The sequence below is a fragment of the Thunnus albacares genome, chromosome 5, assembly GCF_914725855.1.
Source record: "Thunnus albacares chromosome 5, fThuAlb1.1, whole genome shotgun sequence".
NCBI lineage: Eukaryota > Metazoa > Chordata > Actinopteri > Scombriformes > Scombridae > Thunnus > Thunnus albacares.
In genome coordinates, this window is record NC_058110.1 from 4,409,847 (window position 1) to 4,421,136 (window position 11,290).

The 11,290-nt window shown below is 39.4% G+C and overlaps 1 long non-coding RNA gene across 1 annotated transcript; it reads right to left on the reverse strand.

Moving 5' to 3' along the window:
- Positions 1-1,430: 1,430 nt before the first annotated feature.
- On the reverse strand, positions 1,431-1,754 carry LOC122981691. Its single transcript, XR_006403294.1, has 2 exons — positions 1,650-1,754; positions 1,431-1,590 (listed from the first exon to the last, which is right to left on the reverse strand). It is a non-coding gene; the product is annotated as an uncharacterized LOC122981691 (long non-coding RNA).
- Between the last annotated feature and the right edge of the window lie 9,536 nt (positions 1,755-11,290).

Consider the following 11,290-nt stretch of genomic DNA (forward strand, 5'->3'; position numbering starts at 1 on the left):
TTTTAAGTTTGCTGCCTGTTTAGTTGTGTTCACCAAACTAGACTGTTTTGTGTTTGTCCTGCCCGGGACTACCGTTGTGTTTGTGCCATCGTGAGTGAGAAAGTAAGTTGCTTTGTCGGTCAGAAACCAGACAACATGCGTTACAGATTGCCGTCCATACGTGTGCTGACTGTGCTCTCTGTGGACAAAGGAACCGCTTTCTCTCCTTCTTCCTTCTCTTTTGACTAACACATACATGTGTGCACACACACACACACACACGCACCAACATGCACATCTGATGGTCAGATAATGTCGGACAAAGCTTTTCTTTGTCGTTCCTTATCTGCCATCAGACACGTGTGCTTTTCACAGAATTGGGTGAGTGCAAGATGCCGACCACCAGGCGGCGCCATCTTGCTATTGTCTAACCGAGACACCGCCGTACTTTCACCATTCGGGTCTCGTGTGACATGACTTCCTCCCAGAGTCACGTCCGCATCGCAGATCGACGACGTCATCACGTCAGGCCCCGTCGCCATCTTGGCACACACACACTTACACCCACTCACATACATTGACACACACACACACATGCATTCCCCTGCATGTGTTCAACCCTGTACATAGCTGGTGTGTTTTGTTTGGTAGAATTAGATTTTAGAGTAGTTGTTTATTGAATGACGCATTTGTTAACTTTGTTAATTTTGCTAAGTTTAATAAACACTATTATATCTTTAAAGAGAAGTTATTTTGTCATTATTGTGTCTAATATATTGTTAAAAGTGGCTGACTGAAGGAGTCAGAGCTTGAATCCATCCTTCTTTGTTCACCCTTGAATGTTGATATCTCTCAGATATTAACATTCTAGATGAACTCCTTTTATGAGACTACCCTGTTTGGTTATTGGTCCCGGTTTCCGGGTGGTACCCCGTATTTGTTAATTCATATTAATAATTCTATAAATTGTTATAATTGATTAATTATCATTGATAATTGATAATTATTGCAAGTAATCCACTGTGCTCCTTACAGATCCAACAGTTGGTGCCTGAACTATTGATTAATATTAATTCATAATTATCTATGATAATTACAAATTATTGCTAATAACCAAACACTTTCCTGCACGTCCCAACAACCTTTATCTGGAAAAATGAATGTGTCTTCATGATATTAAACCACTGAAACAGTTCCTACTGAATCTGAAAAACTACTACTTGTTGAAAGGGTGAACTAAGTGACAAGTGCTATAAGGGTACATATATGGATCTGCTTCTGTCATTTTGTTATTAAATAAAATTTATGACAAAGAAACATTACAAAATTTAAAGAAATACTCCTATGAAAACCTTTGTTTTGGTATCAAAGACCTTGTGAGCTTGAAAGGTAGCTTGTAAATGTGTCACGAATCTCAGGCAGAACCCAAAGGCAGATGCTGGACCGGCAGGTAGGTGAAAAAAAAGTATTTTATTTAGACAATTAACAGGTACAGTGAGATGAAGACAGGCCAGGGTATTGGCTGAGAAGGGTATCCAGGGAAGAAGGCTTGGCAGAGGGTATCCTGAGAATGAGAGCTGGCAGGTGAGGTGAGTAGGCAGACAGATATTCCTGGAGACAAGGAGAACAGGTGTAAATCTTCATGTTCACAGGCAGACAGGCAAACAAACCGTGTATGGCACAACAATCTGGCACTGATTGGCTGTTGGTGTAGGTTTCTTGTAGTGAAGAGGAGATAACTTGATGGCAGACAGGTGTGCTGACTGCAGATAACAGGCAGGTGCGCAGCAAGAGGGAGGGCGAGAGAGAGAGAGAGAGAGAGAGAGAGAGAGAGGACAAAGGGGGAAGGGAACAAGCAAACAGACCAAACGAAAACACACCAAGCACACCTCACTCAAACTAAAGGCTGAAAATAACAAAAACACACTCACATACATAAAACAAGCAGGCATCACAGGCAGGAGGGGTCATGACAAAATGTTTGTAAGGATTTTTTGTTACAATGGATGCCAATAGTTTTTCAAATTTCCATAGAAACTTCGAAAAGCATGATCCACTTCTGAATTGACAGTGGATGAGGGGTATTCAAAACATAGGTTTTTGCTGAGCATTCCTTTTTATATGGTTTTATTGCCTCATCTACCTCACCAAACAATTTGTACTGTTTGTGATTGTTTATTTTAAATAAGTTTTTCACCTGCATGGTGGAGTGGCTGACAGTTTTGCTGGAGAAACCATCAACAGAAAGGACATGGGGCACCCCAAACATTACCAGTTTCTCATTTTGGACAATGTGCAATTTGTTACCCATGTACTCTGCAATGTATGGCACTGGATTTAAGTTTCTTGATCTCTGATGAATAAATAAGCAAGAACAATTACTTTCCTCAGGGTATTGTCACAGTAATCTACAACACAAGCAATCTAGTAGCCTTTAATAACACCTACATGATACCAATCTGCATGATATGGCTGGTTTATAACGCGGACATGACCAATGCACCCCTCTGATGCTCGGCTTCCTTTTGAGGCCAGGTAGCCAGTTATCATTGTTCTTTCATATGCTGGTCCAGTTGGAAATTGAGAAAATAAACATGAGAGAGCCTAATCAATAGGTGTCTATTCAACTGTATCGATTCTTGATACAAATCAATTATCACATATTACAGACAGATTTCTGTCCAAAGTCCTTCTTGTAAGCATTTCAGTCACAAATCTCTAATCTAAGTGGCAAGTCTCCAGTCAGCTCCTAAGCATCAACCAATCAATAAAAGCATAATCCAGTGCTCATAAATTGTTTTGTATTTTTTTAATTTGTATTTTGTGTCTCATACTAGCCAGACCAATGTAACAAAAAAAAATGAAAAGGCTTACATAAAATAATAGTTTAGTCCCCATCCATTCAGTTCTGAATCTGCTCTGTGACTTGGTTAACTTTTTAATGATGGTTCCATTTTCCCTAAAAGCTTAGTTTTTTTGTATTTTTGTTTTTTCTCTTCCTTCAGTCCATCAAGTGCAGAGGTGTTTTTGAAAGAGCTGGATCTTTAGTCTTTTTTTAAAGATTGAGAGGGATTCTGAGGATCGAACAGAGTTTGGTAACTCGTTCCACCACCGGGGAAACACAGAAGAGAAGAGTCTAGCTAGTGACTTAGGGCCCTGTTGTGGTGGATGTTCAAGGTGCCTTTCATTGGCTGAGTGTAGTGAGCAGGAGGGAGCGTAGACCTGAATGAGGGAGTTCAGGTAGGCTGGAGCTGTTTTAGTTGCTGTTTTATAAGCAAGTGTCAGGGTTTTGAATTTGATGCAGGCAGCAACTGGGAACCAGTGGAGGGATATGAAAAGTGGGGTGATATGCTGTTTTGAGCTGGTTGAAGACCAGCCGTGCCGCCGCATTCTGGATCATCTGCAGAGGTTTGAACGTATATTCGGGAAGGTCTGCCAGTAAGGAATTGCGGTGGCTTTAGCAACCTCGACTTACAGTTGGGAATCGTGCACCTGCTTTCTGCCAATGCCATTTTGGGTGCAAAATCAACGTATGTTTGTTTTGGAGAACCATTTAGTCAATCCACATTCAAACTGGAGATGATTGGATATTTCTATCTATCAGAATAGCCATGTTTAATCAAACTTTGTATTACGTCTCGGCCTTGGCTTGCACATCTACCCTCCTCTTTTCCACATTTCCCCCTGCAGGACCAATGCTTCAGAGCAGTGTGCAGATAGGAAGCAAACTGTTCTTCAAGCAACTATAATTCACATAAAAGGGAGACATTTGTTCTTTTCAGAGGATGCAAGAGTTACTCTTAAAATACATGACGTGCACGTTGACAGAATTGCCCACACTTTCCAGGTATTTTGCAAACTGTTGAGTTGATAGCTTAATTGTTCAGATGTTTGTAGGTTCATCTCAATCAACCAGGTATCCTGTAAATCTCTCACTGGACTGTGGAATTAAATTAAGTTTTCGCCACTCATCCAAGTAGCTCACTCCTGAATGGAACATTAGATGACATCAGGAGATTAACATACCTGTCAGGGTTTAAATTAACATGTTTCTAACTAACACAACTGAAGAAGCTACTTCTTCAATTTTATTCTACAGTCCAGTGAGATATTTACTTATCTACTATGTTAATTGTTCAGAGTTTCAGCTTGTCATTAACATTTGGACTTTGTATCAATACTGTGGTTTAATATTAGAATTAGGCTGTATACACATCCAAATAATCTTGAAGACTGAACTGCTTGTGTGAAAACATGAAAAGGCAGGTCTGTGTTGAACTAGAACTCAGGCGATATCTCTCTGTTGCTGGACAACTTGAATCACTGCAGTGTACTGCATGTTATGTGGTAGCTTGGTTTCTTTCACTGTTCTTTATAATGGATGGAAATATGGTATCCACAAGGTAGTCGTGGTTAGATTTGTGGAAGTAGAAGCAAGTGCACCAGTGATCCTTGAGTAAGTGGAGGTGGCCATGGGTAGTGAAGACTACATCCTTACAGACAATCTGAAGGGACAACTGGTAAATAAAATATTTTTTTAATTTAATTTTCATTTGTGCCAAATACATACAGACAGAATGCAAGGAAAATCCCTGCTGTTGAGATATCTGCATTTAGGTAATGGTGTTAAAGAAGATCAAGAAACAGGTATTGTTTAGATAACAAGACTAATTTTCTCTGGTGAAGGTGTGAACTGGTCCATCAATAAGAAAAATATATTAATGTGTAAAAAAAGGGCTAGCATTCATATTGAAGGATCGTGATATACTGCACTTTATTTCACTGCCAAACAACAGACTGACAAAACCATCAGATAATTTGCAAAAGGTTGCTTTCTGGCAGGCATCCATTTTGTGTTTTTGCTATAGCTGCATCCACCCTTAACAAATTGTCTCTCACTGTATCAATGACCATCTTTTACATAAAACTTGTATAACTTTGTAACTTTATTAGATATCTTACCAAATGCCAAACCTCTATGCTAAACTAAAACAGTACAAGCGCTGACTGTTTGGCAGACTTTTGCAGTACAACATAGGTCTGCCATCTGAGGCGTCCAGTCAAACCAGCATTTAAGTAGCTTGAAGATGCGCTCTACAACTGAGCGTGCACAAGTATGGACTTCATTGTAGCGCACCTCCTCTGTGCTTTGTGGGTCAGCATATGGTATGAGGAGCCACTGTCACCTTCAGTTCTATTATCAGTCAATTACTGATAATCTTTTAACAATATCTTTTTAAATGTAATTTGGATAAATAAATATAATTTGACCCCACTGTGCTGAATTTTTGTTCAGGTAAACATATCCTGCATTATGATCAAAATTTATAATGACGATATAGAGAGTAACATTAGTGTGCAGCAGCTATCACTTGCTTCAATTCACTGCTTCTACATCTGTGTCGCCAATTCATCCCATTTCCAAAATATTCATAACTCATAACTCAAACTTCTACTACAGATACACACATTTTCATGGAAAGTTAATTTTCATGGAAGCTGTCAAGAAAATCCAAAATATTTTTCAACATGTTCTTATTAATTTAGGAACATTCTATTTGCTAGGGAATACGTATCTGCACACAGTGCTAAATTTCTTCAAATAGTAATCTGTCTTAAATGGGTGTAATTACTTGATCTGATAACTATTTGCATTTGTACCAAATGCAGAAATGAGCAATCTGAAGTCCACACACTGAGGAACCACATGGAGGACCTGCTGGAGGCATCCCAAGGCCTGGATGTAGTCACTAAGAAGATCATAGTGGCTGCCAGCCATGACTTGACGGCAGTGCAAGTCATGGCAGTAAGTTCAAGTTTCAAGTTTATTTTATTTATATAGCACTTAAAAGCAAACAGGTTTTGCACCAAAGTGCTTCACAAAGACAGGCATATGTATACAGATACAAGCATAAAGACATATACGTGCATGACAGATAATCATAAAAAATAGAGCAAGAGAAAAATAGAAACACTTTTAAGCACAAATTAAAACCCAAAATTCTGATAAAAAACAGATTAAACACAGCTAAAAGCCAGAGAATAAAAGTGAGTCTTCAGGTGCATCTTAAAAGCATCAACAGACTCAGCCTGTCTAATGGTCTCTGGCAGGCTATTCCAGAGCCGAGGAGCCGCTACAGAAAAAGCCCTGTCCCCAGCCGTTTTTTTCCATGAACTAGGCACAGCCAATATACCACACTGGGGGGATCTGAGGGGTCTGGTGGTGCTGTAAAGGGTGAGAAGTTCTGAGATATAAATAGGGGCAAGACTGTGGAGAGATTTACAGACAATTAGAAGAATTTTGAAGTTTATCCTGTAATGAACGGGGAACCAGTGTAAGGATGCAAGGATAGGGGTGATGTGGTCTTGTTTCTTGGACCTTGTTAATAATTGTGCAGTAGCATTTTGGATAAGTTGTAAACAGGAAATGGTAGCCTGAGAGATGCCTAGGTAGAGGAAGTTACAGTAGTCCAGCCTGGATGATATTAGTGCATGAATAACTCTTTCTAGGTCAGAGGGTGAGGGGAAATGCCTAATTTTGGAAATGGTTCTGAGTTAGAAGAAGCTGGACCTGACAATGGAATTTACTTGTTTGTTTAAATTTAGGTCCCTATCAAGTATAACACCCAGGTTCTTAGCATGTGGTCTGATGTAGGTGGAGAGGTGATTGAGGTTCTGAGTAATAGCAGTAGTATGATGTGGGGGGCCAAAGCGTAAGATCTCTGTTTTGTCCTCGTTTAATAGCAGGAAGTTATGAGCCAACCAGTCTTTAATATCTTTGGGACAGTTTTGTAATTTAGTTACATCAGCCTGATTTTGGGAATTGAGGGGGAGGTAGATTTGAGTATCATCTGCATAACAGTGAAAAGAGATGTTATGAGTTTGGATGATTCTTCCTAATGGGAGTATGTAAAGACAGAAAAGAAGAGGACCTAAAACTGAACCCTGCGGAACCCCACATGAAATATTTGCTGGTGTGGAGGATGAGCTGCCAATAGAAACAGTGAATTGTCTGTTTGAAATGTAGCAGTGGGACCAATCAAGGGTGTATCCAGAGAGGCCGACCCAGCGTTGCAAGCCATCCAGGAGAATTGTGTGGTCAACAGTGTCAAAGGCTGCACTGAGATCTAGAAGAATTGAGATGGAGCATTTACCGACATCTGCAGCACAGAGGTCATTAGTCACTCTTAGTAAAGCTGTCTCTGTGCTGTGGTGTTTGCGGAACCCTGACTGGAATTTCTCAAAAATATTGTTTTGGACAATATCTGATTAAAAACAATCTTTCCTAAAACCTTAGATAAAAAAGAAAGCTTAGAAATTGGCCTAAAATTGTTTGGAATAGCCAGGTCAAGACCAGGCCTCTTAAGGAGTGGCTGAACTATGGCATGTTTAAAACAAGACGGGACTGTGCTTGTGGCTAGAGAACTGTTAAAAATCATCAGTATGCTAGGACCAACTGCTGCAAATGACTGTTTTAGGAGCTTTGTTGGAATTTTATCAAGCTGACAGCTAGTGGGCTTCGTGCCTGCAATTATCCGACCAAGCAGGGGGAAAGAGACAGGGTGGAAATTATTTAAAACAGGAAGGTTCTCAGTAGCCAGTGAGAAATTTTTGATAGGGTGTGAAATATTTGAACTAATGCTGTCAATTTTGTTTATAAAGAAGTCCTTAAACTCCTGACAAATGATTTGGGAGGAATTTGTAGTGCAGCAAGCAGAGGGGTTAACGATAGAATTTATGGTGCTAAACAGGATCCTGGAGTTATGACTGCTCTTGGTGATGATATCTGAGAGGTGTTGGGTCTCACTAGCTGACCACATGTTTCAAGACAAGGAAACAGCAGGAGTCCTCAAGAAACTCTACCCATGGATCCAGAAGACGCAAGAGCCTCAGGCAGTTTTGGTATGGATAGAGGAAGCTGAGTGTCAAATAAAATAACTTTACAGTCAGACACACAGATGTCATGTAGAACACAATCGCTAAGTGAAAGGCCAAAGGAAAGGACTAAGTCCAGAGTATTATTTTTAACATGTGTTGGGCAGGTCATAGATTGAACTAAGTTAAAAGAGTCAATAAGATGCAAAAAATCTGTAGCCAATGTATTGGTAGGACAGCATACATGTATATTAAAATCACCTAAAATTAAAAGCCTGTCATATCTTGACATGACAACAGAAAGGAGCTCAGAAAATTCACTAAGAAAGGCTCTGTTCTGATTTGACAGTCTATAGACTAAAACACACAATACAGGTAATTTACCATTTAGTACAAAACCCAGAGATTCAAAAGTAGAGAAAGCGCCAAGGGAAGCAGGAGAGCAAGTTAAATATTTCTAAAGATTACGGCAACACCAACACCGCGACCTGTAAGTCTTGGCTGATGGAGATGTTCTTAACCGGGGGGCGTGGCTTCTATTTGTGGAATGATGTCTGTATTTAGCCACGTTTCCGTGACGAAAAACAGCTTATTAGAGGAGATAATGTCTTGACATATAAATGCTTTATTTGATGGGGACCTCACATTCAGTAAGGCAACTCTGGTTGGGGTTTGAAGAGGTAAACTGATAGGTTTAATAATGATTAGATTTTCAGAAATGACACCTCTGCTTTCTAGGCTGTCATAAAAATAAGTTGGGCGGGAGAGGGAGCCAGAGGCACAGACCGGTGGTGACGGAGGTAAAGGAGAAGATACTGGGGGCGAAGAGAAACAATTAATCATAATGTTTTCCTGCAACTGCCTGTTGCTAATCCTGGCAGGGATTTTAAAAGTGTCATTTTATGGTCCAAGTCCAGTAGAAAGTGTACTGCTGTAAGCGGCGGAACAATTATGGACCAGGACCAAGGGAGCATCAATGACTGACGGACCGGTCAGCACTTGACTGGTGGATGGGCATGCTGTAGTGACGTGATGGGCAGGTGGACATGGGAGCATGAGGATGGTTGATGTTGTATGTCAGGTTGGCAAAAAGCATACGTGCGCCAGCATTGTTCAGTTGGAGACCATCTGCTCCAAAAAGGTGTCCACGTTCCCAGAAGAGATTGAAATTGTCAATGAAGTGCACACTGTTGGAGTTGCATGCAGACAAGAGCCAGGTGTTGAGGCTGAGCAGTCTACTGAAACACCCCACTCCACGGCCGAAAGAGGGGGTTGGTGCTGATATGTAGGTACTGCCACGGGACTGTTTAAGGACATTGAAGAGATGGGTAAAGTCTCGTTTTAACAATCTGGACTGCTGTTATTTAATATCATTCATACCCACATGTATGACAATTTTGTCGACTTCAGAGTAGGATTTTATTATGTACCTGTTTGAACCTGTATGTACCTGTTTGAACAGAGGTATTGTTTCCATTCTGCATTTGTTTGAATATTGTTCAATGTAACACAGAAATAATCAAATGTGGTATTAGAATTAGTACTGGAACAATTGTCTTCAAAATAATTTAACTTGACAATTAATACAGTACCTGTATAACAATTTGACTTTAAGTAAAAATTATGGATTTAGAGAGGAAATGAAAAACAATTGAATACAGACTTGTGTTTTCAGGCAATATCATGGCAATGAGAATCAAAAAAAATTTTGAACAAATATTGCTTTAAAGGACTACACTACGGTTAGTCTGCTCAACCAGACTCCATAGTAATTTCCTGTTGAAACCTAATGACTTTTATGACCTTTTACAATTGGCTTGGTCATCAGTAATAACAGTGCTTACTGTGTGTTAACTTTTGAACTTTCAAATTTTACATTTAACTATCAATGACATCAAGTGACAAGATGGAAATTTTGTCCACATTTAGTTATAATCTCAGTACCTGATTTTCATATTATAACAACGTAATCTTTTCTAAAGTATTTCTTTTGTGGACTCTGAACAAACAGTGTTTATCTCAGTTTGAGTGTATGCTTAAGAAATATAGTCGATTATATCAATCAGTAATTTTCAACATATTTCCCATTTACATGTCTTTTTTTCAAAGATACAATGACTTAGTCCATGTTATGTTTTCCTCCTGCTGTTGGAGCCTGGTGATATGTAGGATCAGCGTTGAGAGGTGGAGAAACACATCTTCCCATCTTCTGCGTCAAGTGTAGGGATGAACAGCCTGTGTACACAGAGGTACCTAGACTGTCTGCAGCACTGGCCTTTTTAAGGTCCCTGACCTAAAGAGGACAGCAGTTCAATTTAGTGTGTTCTGTACTGTATGTTCAAGTTCTATGTTCAGTGTTCTGTGTTGAACTAGAACTCAGGTCATGTCTCTTTGCACCTGAAGGGGGCTACCATGGCACTGGATGCAGATGTAACACTCCTGAAAGATTTTGGACTTTGAGTAACACTTGTTCTGTACTAAATTATTTATGTTTTTGAGCTTGTTGATTTCCCCTCACCAAAACAATCTCACATTTGTCAGGCTCCTGATGAGCATGCATGAGGCATTCTGAGTTTTACATGGGTTTGGTCTGGTCTCAAAAAGTAATTTTCAACAGATTTCCCATTTACATCTTTTTTTTTAAACCTGTTTGATGCTCAGTGTTTGTCTGTTTGATGTTCACTCTTGAATAAATCAAAAATACTGTTTGAATGTGTGTCCATTGTATATTTAAATATGTGTTTAAACATGCAAACGTACCAATATTAAATTTTATTTTATACACATATCTAGATATTATTTCTTCATTGAATTTCAAAATCACATCAGCTAAGGTATGGATGGATAGCAGCTACAGACATAATTGTGCTAAATGATAATATAAGGGCTACAAACGTTCAATGCTGCTTTTTTTTTTCTTACTCAGGGATTTGGCTGAGTACAAATGTAGTCAGTCTGTTTGAGTAGACATGAAAATGTGTCTGCTGCAGAAAATGAATTAAAGGCTAAAGGGCATCGTAGTCGCCAATACGAGTATGGTCTGTGATCGTGAGGTAGCCTTGTCTGTCTGTTTGTCTGTCTGTCTGTGTATGTTTCACTATATATGTATGTATGTATGTATGTATGTATGTATGTATGTATGTATATGTATTTGTGTTGACATGCACTGTCTAAAGGCAAAGAGGTAGAACCTTTATTTTGAAGAGTACAGTGCTAACATAATTGATAGAGCACACTAGCCATTCAGGGGCAAGGGGGCGCTGAGGGCCCACCCACCAATGAAAATGAAACATTGAGCGGTAAAGTTGTACGTTTACGTATATTTATATACGTGAATGTATATTTATGTACGTTTATGTATATGTATATACGTTTATGTATATTTATGTATGTTTGTGTACATTTGAGGCACTGCGCGGGGCGCACTTGACTGACA